Here is a 14,708-nt window from a genome sequence, read left to right on the forward strand (position 1 = left end):
TAGGATCTGGAAGGCACTACCTGAGACTGTGCCGGAGGCAGATTCAACCATGGCTTCCAAAAGGGAATTGGATCATTATCTGAAGAGAAAAAAAAGTCACAGCTATGGGGAAAAATGGTGTGATGCTAGTTAAATCTCTCTTGCAGAGAGCTGGCACAGAAAAGGCAGGCCAAATGGTCTCCTGTGTTGTAACCATTCTATCAATCTATATCTTTGGATGATAGCAGGAGCCCTGCCCAAAATAAACCCAACACAATGTATCTCAAGGGAGTTAAAAAAAGACTGACATTTATATAACATTTTTCTTGACCCCTGGATGCCTCAAAGCCCTTTACAAACAGTGAAGTAGTTTTTGAAGTGTAGTCCTGCTCGAAAGAGAGGAAGTGATGCTTGAATTGTACAGAACCTTGGTCAGATCTAATTGTGAATGCTGCATTCAGTTTTAGGTGCTGAACCTTAGGAAAAGTATACTAGCCTTTAGAACAGTGCAGATTCACCAGAATTATGCAAGGGATGAATTATGAGGACAGACTTGTATTCCCTTGGTTTGCACTCCTTCTGTTTAGAAATTTGATGGGTGAACTAACTGAGGTATATAAAGGGATTTGATGGGGTTCAGAATGAGACACTATTTCATATAGCCTTTCTGACTTACATGACTGTTGAAACAATATGCATGTCCATGGCTGTTTTCCATGAAGTAACCATGATGCCTCCACTGTGCAGCAGTCTACAGTCCGCATACTAATTGAACGGGAATAAATACTCGGTGGAAGGCTTTTATGAGAATGGAGCTATTCTCTTTGTCCATGGCTTCTGATCTCACAGAAACCTTCCTAACAACCAAAAAGTGCCTTGTCCTGAACATTTCAGCAACTGTTTGTTATTCCTTGGCTGCCAACTTCACCCTCAAGAAAAGTGTATCATGAAGTTCGTGCGCACAATGGAAACGCATATACAGAAGGACAATGGTTAAATAGAATATTTGAAATAGTTTCTTGATTGGTGCACCAGAGTTCCCTACTTAGGTTTATGTCAGGCTTTGATCCACCCCACAATTAATGTGTCCAAAAATGAACAGTTTTCCATTTCCCTTTGCTCCTGATACAAGTACATTTTAGCAACATTTTCAACTAGGTACAAGGGAATTGGATGATTTTATCAGCCTGATCAGTAATCTCTTCATGCAGATGGTGAAAAATAGGGGCACCTTCCTCATTGCACACCTTCAGTATCAAAGATAGCAATGTTGCCCATATCTCCGCTGCACCTGTCTGAACGAGTAGTCCATTTTTTGACATCAGCAAACTCCCCCTTTTACAGTGAGCTGCAGTCATTTAAGAGCTACTCACTAATTACATTCTGTACTCACCCAGTCATGTGTGCTACAGGTTAAACTCTTTGGGAAATCATTTTCTGCACGTATAAACTATCAGGCCAAGGACTAGGCAGCATACTGTGGCTATAAGAGCAGGTCAGAGGCTAGGGATCATGCGATGAGTAACCCACCTCCTGACTCCCCAAAGCCTGTCCACCATCTACAAGGCACAAGTCAGGAGTGTGATGGAATGCTCCCCACTTGCCTGTATGAGTGCAGCTCCAACAACACTCAAGAAGATTGACACCATCGAGGACAAAGCAGCCCACTTGATTGGCACCACAACCACAAACATTCACTCCCTCCACCATTGATGCACATTAGCAGCAGTGTGTACCATCTACAAGACGCACTGCAGGAATTCACCAAGGCTCCTTCGACACCCACAAACCACTACCATCTAGAAGGACAAGGGCAGCAGATAGATGGGAACACCACCACCTGGAAGTTTCCCTCCAAGTCACTCACCACCCTGACTTGGAAATATATCACCGTTCCTTCACTGCGACTGGGTCAAAATCCTGGAACTCCCTTCCTAACAGCACTGTAGGTGTACCTACACCACATCGACTACAGTGGTTCAAGAAAGCAGCTCACCACCACCTTCTCAAGGGCAATTAGGGATGGGCAATAAATGCTGGCCCAGCCAGCAATGCCCACAACCTGTGAATGAATATAAATTTTTTTTTCGAAATTCAGCAGACTGCCCCATGCACAGGTATTCCTGTGTATTTGACCAACACAACTCCATTTTTGACTTTGGTTATGAACATTAAAAAAATGCAACTGAAAAATGAGTAATGCACAAAACTTTAAATTAACATTCCACTATTGATACAGTAACCACGTTAGGAAAAGTAATGAAATATTCCCACAAGTTTAAGTTAAGTTTTTTTTTAGAAATGCTGCCTACTGTGCTGTCAATCATGATTTGTAAGTAGCACAATGGTGCTCTGTTGAAACATTTGATTTTCTTCAAATATAATTATAGAGTTGTACCTCAACACTATCAGTGAATCATTTCATTGTCATGGCCTCTGTACACATTGTCACCACTAGCTTACGTGTAACACCCATAACACTTAAAAAGCTATCAATAGATGTTTTTACATGATATTGATCCAAAGGATTTGTTGTAGAATCTCAGTCACTAAGAAGGATAGTCACTAATCCTTTGAAAACTCTGCAATACTCATAGGGTGAAATATGTCTTAAGAGATTACTGTTGCTGTAATTCACCTGTCATCACCCTCAATAATGCACTAGTGTGCAGCTTTCATAAACTAGCCAATACTGTGATACTTATGGAGAAACAGCAGTTCCACCAATAAGATATACTGGCAGCAGAAACAACTTTTAACCTGATTGAATTATTTTGATCTAAACGTTTTCCACAATATATGCAAAATTTCTTTTCCACCTAGCCTTCCGGCAGAGGTGAGGGGCCACAACAGAAGGCACTCCAAGCTGCAGGAGTCCTTTCTTGCACCATTGGGGGCCTTGGTGGAGTGTGTTGCATGGACCAGTCCTGTCAAATAGGTTTTAATGTTATTTTACTAACTTTCCAGGCTGCTGGAAACTTTAGCAGTATGGATGGATCTGTGTTCCGTATTTTGTTTGATGCGAGCGCCCCTTTTAAAATATTTGAAGGGGCTACTCCTTAACTTCTGACATCAGTCTCATTCATTTCTCCTGGTCTTTGACTACCCACTACACAAGAGTGTGGGTGAGCCACAAGACGTTCTGCTCCTACACCTAGCCAAGATGGTCACCTGTAGGTTCAGGATACATGCAGCTAATAAGGTGGAGGGGGTTAGTCTGGCTGACTGCCTCTTCTCAATGATTTGTTCCATAACTGGGTGACCCTGGAGAGGGAGCATGTACTGTCCATCGATATTCTTGAGGCATTCCACAGCTGATGGGCACAGCAAGGATGAATAATCTAGTGGACAACCAGAGCAATATTATCATTCAGATTTAAAAATATCCTTTATTATGGTTATGTTCTTTATTAGTTGTGCCCCTGAATAAAAAGGGCACATTTAAAAATAATGGTTTTCAGTTGATTGTACTGGTTCTGGAGACTGACAAGCCAGTGTCTCTTGATTCCTTTGAAGAAGGTATATTCAACCTATCTGTCATTACACCCAATAGCAGAGAGAGGAATAAAAGCAGAAAATGCTGGAAAACTCAGCAGGTCTGGCAGCATTTGTGTAGAAAGAAACAGAGTTAACATTCCGAGTCCATGCGACTCTTCTTTGGAGCCCTGAAGAAAGGCGTTGAAGAAGATTCATACGGGCTTGAAACGTTAACTCCGTTTCTCTCTCTACAGATGCTGCCAGGCCGGTGGAGCTTTTCCAGTATGTTCTGTTTTTATTTCAGGTTTCCAGCATCTGCAGTATTTTGCTTTCAGCAGAGAGAGGAAATTTGCATTTTGCAAAGAGAATGTTAGGATTGTAGAATATTTTTCATTGTGTTCTCTTTTTATGTTTTCATATGCATTCATTTTCACAACATTGCATCTGGTCTAGCCAGAATAGTCGCCAGATTATTTATTGGCTGTCCACACAATTTCCAAGAGTAACATGTTTCTCTCAGCAATATGCATTTATCCATGAATTGAGACAAATTCTGACATCCAAAATAGCCCTTCATAGAATCGTAGACTGGTTAGAGCACACAAGATAGTCATTCGCCCTATCTAGGATTCTGATGTGTATTATTTACATTTTGCAACAATGGGTCATATAATTTTATTTTACTCCTGCACTGAATTCAGGTTGGATTTACTTGGAGAGACAGGGAGGCTATAATTGTGACAGTCACATATTTAAATTTATTTAAGAGTTAATTATCATCTGACTATATGATTTAACACATGGATTATTGAGTCTGTAATCACAATGAGGAAGGAGTTGGCTAGGTGTGTTTTCTGGCATAGAATAGAGGCTTCAATTAGAGTACGGCTTAACCATGTGGATGCAACTAAAATCCCAAATTGGTTGCCCTGCTTCAATTAAATCAAACAGGGTGCTTGCCAGCACTGTGTGTGCCATTCATTGGTTGCTCATCTAATGAGATGGTTAATATCATGTGTTGTTGATACCATTTGAAGACAGCCTGCACCTTTTAAAGGGGAGGTGTATCTTGGCTGCAGGAAACTGTGACTGAAGCTTTCTGACAACTGCATGCAGAGCAGAAATATCAAGGGTCTCCTGCTTTACTAACATTACATTGGAGGAATTGGTGGAAGCAGGTCAGTAGGAAGAGGACCATTGTTTCCACCAATGGCAGGAAGATACTCAGATAGGCTACTGGCATGGTTAGGCAGAGCTAGTTGAGTAGGTGAGTGCCAGAAGCATCACCCCCAAGAAATGGCTGCAATAAGGAAAAGTTTTAGTCACCTCATGGGTGAGGCTCATGGGGCATGATTTCCTCGATGGCAAAGAAACTTTACTTTCTGGACCTTGAGCAGGGTTTTAGATTTTGTGTCAGGATCCTGATGTCGGTGTCAAATGGGGGTCCTGACACTCTACTGTTTCGGGAGCAGTCAACTAGCAGTGATTTTCTCTGAATTAATCAATTAGTGGCAAGAGCGTATGCTCATCATCCAATTAAGGATACTGGTGGCCTCTCGAAACTGGAAGGCCGAAAGGAGGCCCTCCATCAGAGAAGGAGTTGCAGTCTACCATTGCAGGTAGGTACGCTGTAACTTCTGCCGCCACACAAGCACATCCACTTGGTACCCATTCCATCTGTTAGTGCATGTGTGTTTTCCCCATCGGTGACATAATTGTTATTCGCTTGTTGTCTGCTTCTGCTCACCACACTCAACCCCTTACCTCCTGTTTACCACTCCACCAACCCTTTGCCGCTGCCCTGACACCTTGGCTCCTCTAGCTACTCCCCGACCATCACCTTCTTCAGCTCAGCACTTCCCCGACCTTTCACCTCCTCCCACTCACCTCTCTCCTGACCCTTGCCTCCTCTAGCTCACCACATCCAGGCTCTTTGCCGCTTTCCCAACCCTTTGCCACTCCTCTTGTCCCCTCGCCTCCCCCCCAGCTTATTGTTCTCCTGAACACCCGCCCACCTCCCGAGCTCTCCCCATAGCCCTTCTCTTGAAACCCTTGCCGCCTTGCTCACTGCCTTTCCATCCCTCTCCTGACCGCTGCTGCCCTCCTGAGCGTGTCCTGCTCTCTTCCCCCTCCCGAACCCTCATCACCCCCTCACCATCCCTCGCAGCTCTTACCCAACTCTTCGCTACCTTCCCTCGACCCCATACTGACTTGTTCCACACCTCACTTGCTGCTCATCACCCAATAACTTGCCACTCTGTTTGCTCATTCACTCGTGGTGAGCAAGGGGTCAGGAAGGAGATGGTGAAGGGTCAGGAGAGGGACAACAAAGGGTCAGGGGAGGGTCAGCAAGGGCTCGGGAGGGGGTGGCGAGGGTTCGGGAGAGGTGCAACGAGTGAGGCAGTGAGGGGTCACTTACCCACCTAGGAGATGTCAGGATTTGCCCATTCCCGATTTTAATCCGCTTTACTGAGCAGGTGACAAGGACAGGTTTCCAAAGCTGTCGGGTGCTTCTTTAGACATGTATGTTGGGTCCCAATGACATAATTGGGATGTGACTGCAATTTTAGTTCAAATCTAAGTGAATTATCCACCAGCTCAACCTGGGACAGAAAAGGATCAATCCCAGACGAGACAAAAAGCTTTTTTCTTTCTTGATGTCAGGAGGAGCAGGAATGTTTCTCTGAGCTCCACAAAGAAAACATAGATTTCCTTTTCCCCAGACTCTTCTCCCACATACTGAAAGTGAAGCCCTTTCCTAACCTCGAAACAAACGTGGATCTTGTGTCAACAGGTGACCCCAGGCTGCACAATTTTCTGCTATTTTCTGCCGTTTTCCCACCTCTTTCAAGCCTTGAGGTCAGCCAGTGTGATTTAAATGAGGCCGGTGAGAAAGTGATCTGCCAGTGTAGTCAGCAGCAGTTACAATCCAAGCCAAGGTTTTAAACAAAATTAAAACATTCAAAACCGAGTTACTTCACAATACCACTGAATTGTTATTTGTTTCCTCGACTGGTTTCATTTGAGTCATGTTACTTCAAAGTCTCATTATGTCATTAAAGTAGCAAATGGGGGAATATTGTAAAAGCACATTTGGCGTCAGCCACTAACATCACCAATAGTAATATCTGGCTTTAAATTTCTACCATGTTAATTCAGCTCCCATCACACTTTCATGTTCAATAATTGCTCCAAAGTAGTATTGGCAGCGAAATTATCAATATCCTTGATTGGACGAAAACATATAATTGACTTTTCCAAATGAGCCCTGATAGTGACTGTTCATCTTTAACAGAATTACTTCTATTTTGGATAAAGTGATTTTTGGCTTAGTCATAGCATTCCCAGCACTGAATCAGAAGATGAAGAGTGTTTCAATGATGAAGATTGTACGATTATTATGCTTTGAAGTGTGCCTTTAAACTTAGGTTAAAATGAAGGGGGGTCATGTGACTCTACCAAATTTTGCCTGATAACAAACCTGGCTAAAAGTCAAGGGACTGGCTGAGCAAAGTGTGAAGTTCATACAACAAAAACAAAAATACCTGGAAAAACTCAGCAGGTCTGACAGCATCTGCAGAGAGAAATACAGTTAACATTTCGAGTCCGAATGGCTCTTCATGACTCTTAAGAAGTTCATACACCTGGGAACAAAGGGCAAGAGCAGCTGTGTGAACAGTAAATAGACTTGCCAGCTCCAAGCTTTTGGTGGCAGAAGGAATAAGAGAGTGAGGAAAAGAACAGCAGTTGGTGCATTCAGCAGAGAGTCAAGGCTGCAGACTCTTTGCGAGCTACCAGAATTGGATACAGAAGGGAGGTGGTCTCTAGTTGAAGAGACGCATTCCGCAACCATTTTAGGAATCTGGCAGATTAATCCTGGTATATATGGAGGAGCAAGAAGAATCATGCAGCTGGCTTTATTACTTGTAGTGGATGTGGGAAACTCTGTGAAAACTGAGGGAAGGACCCAGATGGGGTCACTCAAAATTACTATTTGGTAACAAAAATAGTCTTTAGGTAATTCTGTTTTTGTTACAGTAAAAATCTTTAAAAGTGAAATCCTGTTGTGTCATCCTTTTCAGCTATTAACTGGAGGTTTGAATTTTTTTTAAAAATGTTATCGGTCTCCACGGGGATTGTAACAAGGGTTCAAACCCTGCTACAGATATCTTGGTGAATCGAGACTGGAAAATGGTCTTTAAATGCCGTGTTGACATAATTAAATGTAGTGACCACTTGCTCAGTGTTAATATTCATGTCTCAGAGCCAGATGGTTTGAGTTTGACCCCCTCCCTACTCCAGACAGCCCCTGTGAATGAAGACTAGAGCTCTGGCTGTGAATACTTGGCTAGTGTCCAGCGTGGGTACTTGCATGGATGGGAATGCCCCTCCTTTCACAAAGGCTAGGTGGGGCTTTTTAGCCTTGTTTGAAATCTACCTAGAAGGTACTCAGGGACAAAAGTCATGAGGAAGACAATGGGAAATCGCCTTGGCAAATGTTTTGTTGTAAGTGGCTCAGGAAACCACATGTGAGATGTGAAGGGTCATACGGGCTCGAAACGTCAACTGTATCCCTCTCCGCAGATGCTGTCAGACCTGCTGAGTTTTTCCAGGTATTTTTGTTTTTGTGAGATTTGAGTTGAGACCTGCCCTAGGTCATACCACAATGTATGAACTGACTTCCATTCTGTAAATGTGAAAGAGGTATGCAGTGCTAAGAATATCATTGTCGATATGTGTGAATTATCCTGCAGCATCTTCATTGCTGATCTCACATAGTCCCTGGTTTGACAGTCAGCTTCAGGAAAGAAAATTAACTGTTAGAAAACCTTTTACTAGGAAAGACAAAATCTACATAGTTAGAATCGTTCTACTTCAAACAAAATTAACAGAATTCTTTCTTGTCAGGTGACAGAGGTTTACTGGAATACACATTATCAGGATAGTGACCAGTCTTAGTTGCTTGCGTTTGACAGACCCTGGACAAAGAATTTTAAATCAGCTTTACATTTGGAAAGGGGTCCAGTATGGCTGGAGGACCTGATTCTTTTAAGAAAAGGCATGCAAGTAGAATGGTGACTTGATACATGGGTACTTTACTTGTATGCAGTAATTTCTTCAAATACTCTTTTGACCCTAAAGGGAGCATGTTTCTATGGCAATTATAATTTTGTCCTTCTCTCAGGATTCTTTATTAGTGAATAAATAATATGAAAATACATAATTCATAACAGCAGATAATTTAAAATTAACCATGTTGAAGATAACAACTATTGGCCTTTCTCCCCATCTCTGCATAAAAAAAGTCTAGAATCCATACATTATCACTATATTTAATATATCTACAGACAGCTTTAGAAATGTATGCAATCTACTGTCTTGTATGGACACAGTTAACTGAGAAAATATGCTTTGACTTCAATAAAGATTTTTGGCTCCAAGGTGCCATTATGGAAGTAAAATTTATAGCGTATGGATAATGGAGAAAATGGCATATATATGTGACATGAATCATTTCTCTATATTGTTTTATTACTATGCCTTAATTCCTAGGTGGTTCTGTAAACATCTGGTAGCTGATGTCCGTAATGAGGACAATGGGCGGAATCGTACCAGATTTGCACTAAGTGCAGTAGTGGGCGTGAAAAAAGAAATTTTACCTGACAGCCGCAATGCCGGATTTTCACACCATATCGTCCTCTTCCAGCTTCATAAATTATGCAGTCACGGGAAACATGCTGGATATCTGGCAGCCGGCCTCCAACTTCCCTGCCACACTGTTGCCTCCCTGCTTCCTCACTATGGGTGCCACATTTAAACTCCAGTTGTGCGTACAGTTCTCAATGCTTGCAGCCCAGGACTGCTCCAGTGAAGACATGGCTCCAAAAGCCATGAAGAGTGCTGCCCCCTAATTCAGTGACTCATCCCTAGGATGTCTTTTGGATGCTGTGGAGGTCCGCTGTGATGCCCTGTACCCCGGTTCTGGCTGCAGGAGGCCCATCAGTCTCACCACTCTCGCTTGGGAGGTGATGGCAGAGGTGGTCAGTGCCAATGCTGCACACAAGAGGTCAGCCATCCAGTGCAAAAAATGGATGAATGATCTCATCTGTGCTGCCAGGGTAAGTCAACCATCTCATCATTCTGAACTCTCACACTCACAAGGCCATCACATATTCACTGGCATCTCCCTCACTGCCAGCTCAAGAGACATCACCACTCATTCACTCACACACACTCTCACATCTCCGTCTGGCCTCATCTCCTCTGCAGGTTGCCTCCTCATCCCATCCATGGCTCCACTCAGCACACACACATGCACACCTGGCATCCTTCTCATTTGGCCAGGCATGCACCTTGCGCTCACTCTCTCCATCTGTCTTTATGCAGGGCCAAGATCACACCCAATCAATGGGAGATGTCCCAGACCAGGGGTGGAGTGCCAGACATCAAGATCCACACAGTTTGAGAGTCACGCATTGGAGCTGGCCAGAGCGGATGTGGACTGTTCCTGCGGTGACAGTGAGGTCGGCAATCAGCATCCACGTGAGGATCCTGCATCAGATCATCCCTCTGTCAACGCTACTCTGAGTCCACTGTTCTGTCTGTAATGTGGCTGCCAAGCACTAATAATCTCCACTTTCTCTCCTAGGCACTTCTGCCACCTTGCCCTCAGGTGACCTTGACCCCGACCCCAGTGCCGAGAACACCTCAGATGAGGACGCTGAGGGCAGCACTGTTGAAGATCCGTCGCGGCGCTCACCCATGCCCTCCACCAGTGCAGAGATACACACCTCGGTGGGACCTACATGTAGAGCAGCCTCGGGATCACAATCTGGTGAGCACAGCACACAATCTGTTCCACAGTAGGCGGTGGCAGGGACATCCGAGGTTGTTGGTACTCAGAGGACTGCTGGAGGCAAGGAATCTGCTGAGTCCGAATTAGATAATGAACCTCTTGACTCAGTCCTCAATCAGTTGTTGGAACTGTAAAGACAATCATGGGAACATCAGGAAGGGATGTCTGGTGCGCTTCTCAGATTGCAAGGCACAATGGAGGAGTCCATTTGCCTTCAGTCTGAGGTGTTAGCGCCGGCATGCCAACGCACTGAGATCAACACTGGTAGGATGGCGGCCGCCATGGAGACCTTGGTCCAGGACATTGGTCCTGCACTGATGCATGTGTTGAACTCCATTGCTGATGACATAGTTGGCCTCCAACAGTGTCAATGCAAGAGGGGTGCAGGGCAGCTCGATCTCACTCCAGCTTCCCCTTCTCCTCAAGGAGTGAACCCAGGGCCGTCGGGCATCCAGAGGGAGGAGGTCCAGCAATTCGACACCTCGGGGCCATCTTCCCAGGTGACTCTGGGAATGTCCGGCTGATCCAAATCCCCTCTTCATGTGACCCCATCCTCTCCAGCTCCACAGGCCGACGAGGGTGCACCTGGCTCATAGCAGGATACCTAAAGCCCTCCAGGTCTCAGCCCTCCAGAGGACGCCCGCCAAAGTCATCACAGGCAACAAGGCGTAACAGTCAGCAGGCTGCCTCCATCTCCACTGTAGGTTTTGGGGGAGCACCAAGATGTAGTGGCAGGGTTAGGAAAGTGAAAAAGATAGTTGCACCACGTGGGCACAGGTGTTAATCGCTTGTACATACTGTTCACTATTGTAAATAAGCTGCCAAGAATGTCCACTTGTCTATGGCTCCTTGTTATGATGAGCAATGTTTGTGTCACTCAGATGTGAAACCTTGGTTCCTGCACAAGATAAAGGCAGGTGTCTCAGTCCAGGGCCTCTTCCCTGTGCAGTGTATAACCTTCAATCCAAAGTGATGGTCTGGCTTCACACTCAATGGACACATTAATAATGCCTGCACCTCAGTGGTGCTTATCATTGCCGCCAGAATGTCATGGCAGGGGTCACAGAGTTCCGTCATTCTCTCTGTGTGCTCTCAACACCTTTGACTTGGGGGGTGGCCTCCCATCTCTTCAGCATCTGTGTCCAGTGAACACTGTGCTCCTGAAGGGGATGGGTGCTGAAGGCTGCCAAAGGATCAGCCGCACTTAACCTTTCACGGCTGTGCCTCAATGATATGACCCTGACCACAGAGCGCAAGCGAGCTGCCCTCAGCCAGACAGGAGTTCAACATTCACAGAGGCAATGTGAAGATCTATGGAGTGTCCGTACTGCATGTCATCATCATCCTCCTGGAATCTTGCAACTATTCGGGCCTCCGCTGCGTCTCCATGAGATGAGCCTGAGCCCTGAGGGTATGTGCGCTGCCATCAGCCACACAGGAGTCAAATGTTCACAGATGCAAGGTGAGGATGACAGGACTGTCCATACAGTATCTCGCCATCATTCTCCATGAATCTTGCAACTACTAAGACCTCATATGGGCACCCGTCTCGTCCGGCCAGTGCAATCACCTCTTCACCAGCATCCTCGCCCTCGAGGACCTCATCACCCTCATCCCATCCGACGTCAGAGGAGGTGTGCAGCTCCTCCATTTCTTCCTCAGCCAAGTCCTCCCCCATTTGCAGCAACAGGTTGTGTAGCACACAGCAAACTACGATGATGCATGACACTCTCTGGGGATTGTATTGTAGTGCTCCACCAGACTTGTCGAGGCACCAGAACTTGTGGAAGCCCTTGTGGTTGATATAGCTGACTGCTTGTTGCCATGGAGAACTAAGTGCCATGTGAGTGCAGCCGATGGAACCCTGAACCTGTAGAAAATCAGAGATCACCGTAAATCCCAACGCTCTTGATTCCTGGCTCACCTGATCCCCGTCGAAATGCACAAAGTTTTGTGCCTTCATGAAGATGGTGTCCATGACCCCTTGGATGCACTTTTGAGTGAAGGCTTATGAGATCCCACATAGGTCACCTGTGGAACCCTGGAAGAAGCCACTGGTGTAAAAATTGAGCACTACGGCCACTTTCACGACCACTGGCAGTGAATGCCCTCCATGTCCCTGTGGCGTCAAATCTTGCAGCAGGTGGCAAATGTGACTGATCAGTCCCCTAGACATGTGCAGTCTTCAGTGACACTGGTTCTCAGTATTTCTGCAGGAATGACAAGCACGTCTATAGACCCTGGGTCTAGCGAGGTGTCTACGAGCGACAAGTCGCTGTGGATCTTCAGCTACATGCGCAGGAGGCCCTGCCGCACCATCATCTTCACCTCCCATTGGTGAGCAGGTGCCTCTATTGCACTTTCCTCCTTCTTCTCTGCTCTCTGTAGGACATGAGGCTCACCGCCAAATCACCAGGTTCTAATATCCTGATGTTCTCCTCCTGCAGGATCAAAATGAGAGAGATGCGTGGGTTAGCATCTGTGGACTAAGAACCTCTTTTGGTTAAGTCTCAAGGCCCTTTACGTATGCCAGAGAGTGTTGGCCACCACTTGGATGGCCAGTATGTATTTTGCTTCATGGCTGTCTGTAATCCCACCCACCTCTGCCCCACTCCACTTGACCAATTGGTGGCAGCTTTGGCCACTGGACTACATGCTGTGCTCTCAGCTCAGGCATAGGCATTCTCCTAACCTAAGCTGCAAGGCAACATTGTTAGCTTGAACAGTGAGGGATACTGGTCCAAACCTGAATAGATACATTGCAAGGGGCTCTGAGTGCCTCCATCAGTGACTGTTCCATGCCCACCTTTCACAAGGGGATTCTACAACTTTCCCAGTTGTCTAATTGTTCTGCAGCCCCCTGAAATTTATATTACTTTGCAGTCTGCACCCAAGAGGTGAAAAGTTCTGGATCATTTGGTGGCACTTTCATGCTTTTGTGTTGCTTGAGTGGGCAGAAATGCTTCAGAGGCCCAACTCCAAGCACATCAATGGACCTGCAGCTGAATGGTCTCAGCTATGGCAGAATGCTCACTTTTAACAAGCTTTTCCAAGTGTGTGGCCACTTCGCTCACCCTCCACCCTACTACCACCCACCACCCCCACCGGCATGTTCTTGTGTACTTCCTTCAGTCTGGGCAGTCCTGCCCCCATCCTGGCCCTACTCACACTGGAGCCCCTACCCCGGCACTACACTCCAGCCGGGAAAAAATGACCTGCCAGTGCCACCACCCCCCACCGGTGTTGCTTCATCGTTGATGTCCTACGGGTGATCCTCACGAACGCTGCACAAGGTTTTGTGCACTCACCTCCAAGTTCCCCTCGAAGTTCAGCTCACCAGGTGCACGCCTTTTAAAAGCAGTCATGAAGCAAGCTATCCTGAAGTCACGCTGACGTGGGAGTTAAATTTGACATGGGGGATGATTCCAGCATGTGGACACAATGATGAGATGAAAATGCATTAAAATATACTCCCTGACATTGGACAGCAGGAAATGCGGCCCGCCATTGACAGGCGGAGTGGACAATCAGGACAATCACAAACTGGTTTCACAATGGTGTAAAACTGATTTTTGGCTTTCTTGCCATGGCACCAATGGAAATGGAAAATTCTGGCCATGGTGTCCATTCTGTTAATTCCCATCACTGTAAATTAGTTGATGCTCTAATCTGTACTATTGAAGTCAAATCCAAAATATGTAATCACGCATGTATTTACAAAACTGATAGGCAAATTCTGAACATCAATAAAATCTTAATGAAGCCCCAACCTATTTCAGATAAGCCTTCATAGCAGTCTTGTTTGGAGTTAATTTACACATTTTCTGTTTGACATGTAATATTCCACCATGCATCATTTGCTATAATGATAGAGGCATACGCTGCCTTTTTCTGTCATCTGATCTTGTGTGTCCTGTGCAGGTTTCCCTGTAGAATTCAATATTAGGCTACAATAACCTGACCTTTTTTGCCTTACCCAAATAAAACAATGCATTTGAAATCTTCCAGACAACAGAAGGATAACTAGGTTGAAATTTCTTCTTTCAGGTATTATGGTTATATTGTTGACTGTGATGCAGAAAATGTTTCCTTTTTGCAGGGTATTCCTCTACTGAAAGTTTGTCCTTTCCTCTCTCCCTTCTCCTCCTTCTCACAAGAAAAATAACGATCAATAGAACTAACCGAAGAAAGATAACTTATTTACTTTGAAAGATTAACAAAAAAATCATGAAATGGGGAACCAGAGTCCAAAACAGTGCAGCCTGATTATAAGGCAGAATTTGTTACAGGCATTAGATACTTTAAAGCTCCATAAACCCTATTGTTGCTATGCCTGGAACAGCTGTGGTCATTCTGATCCAGATAAGTCCATCTACAACTTGAATGTCAGGACAAT

This window comes from Cetorhinus maximus, chromosome 19, assembly GCF_964194155.1.
Source record: "Cetorhinus maximus chromosome 19, sCetMax3.hap1.1, whole genome shotgun sequence".
Taxonomy (NCBI): Eukaryota; Metazoa; Chordata; class Chondrichthyes; order Lamniformes; family Cetorhinidae; genus Cetorhinus; species Cetorhinus maximus.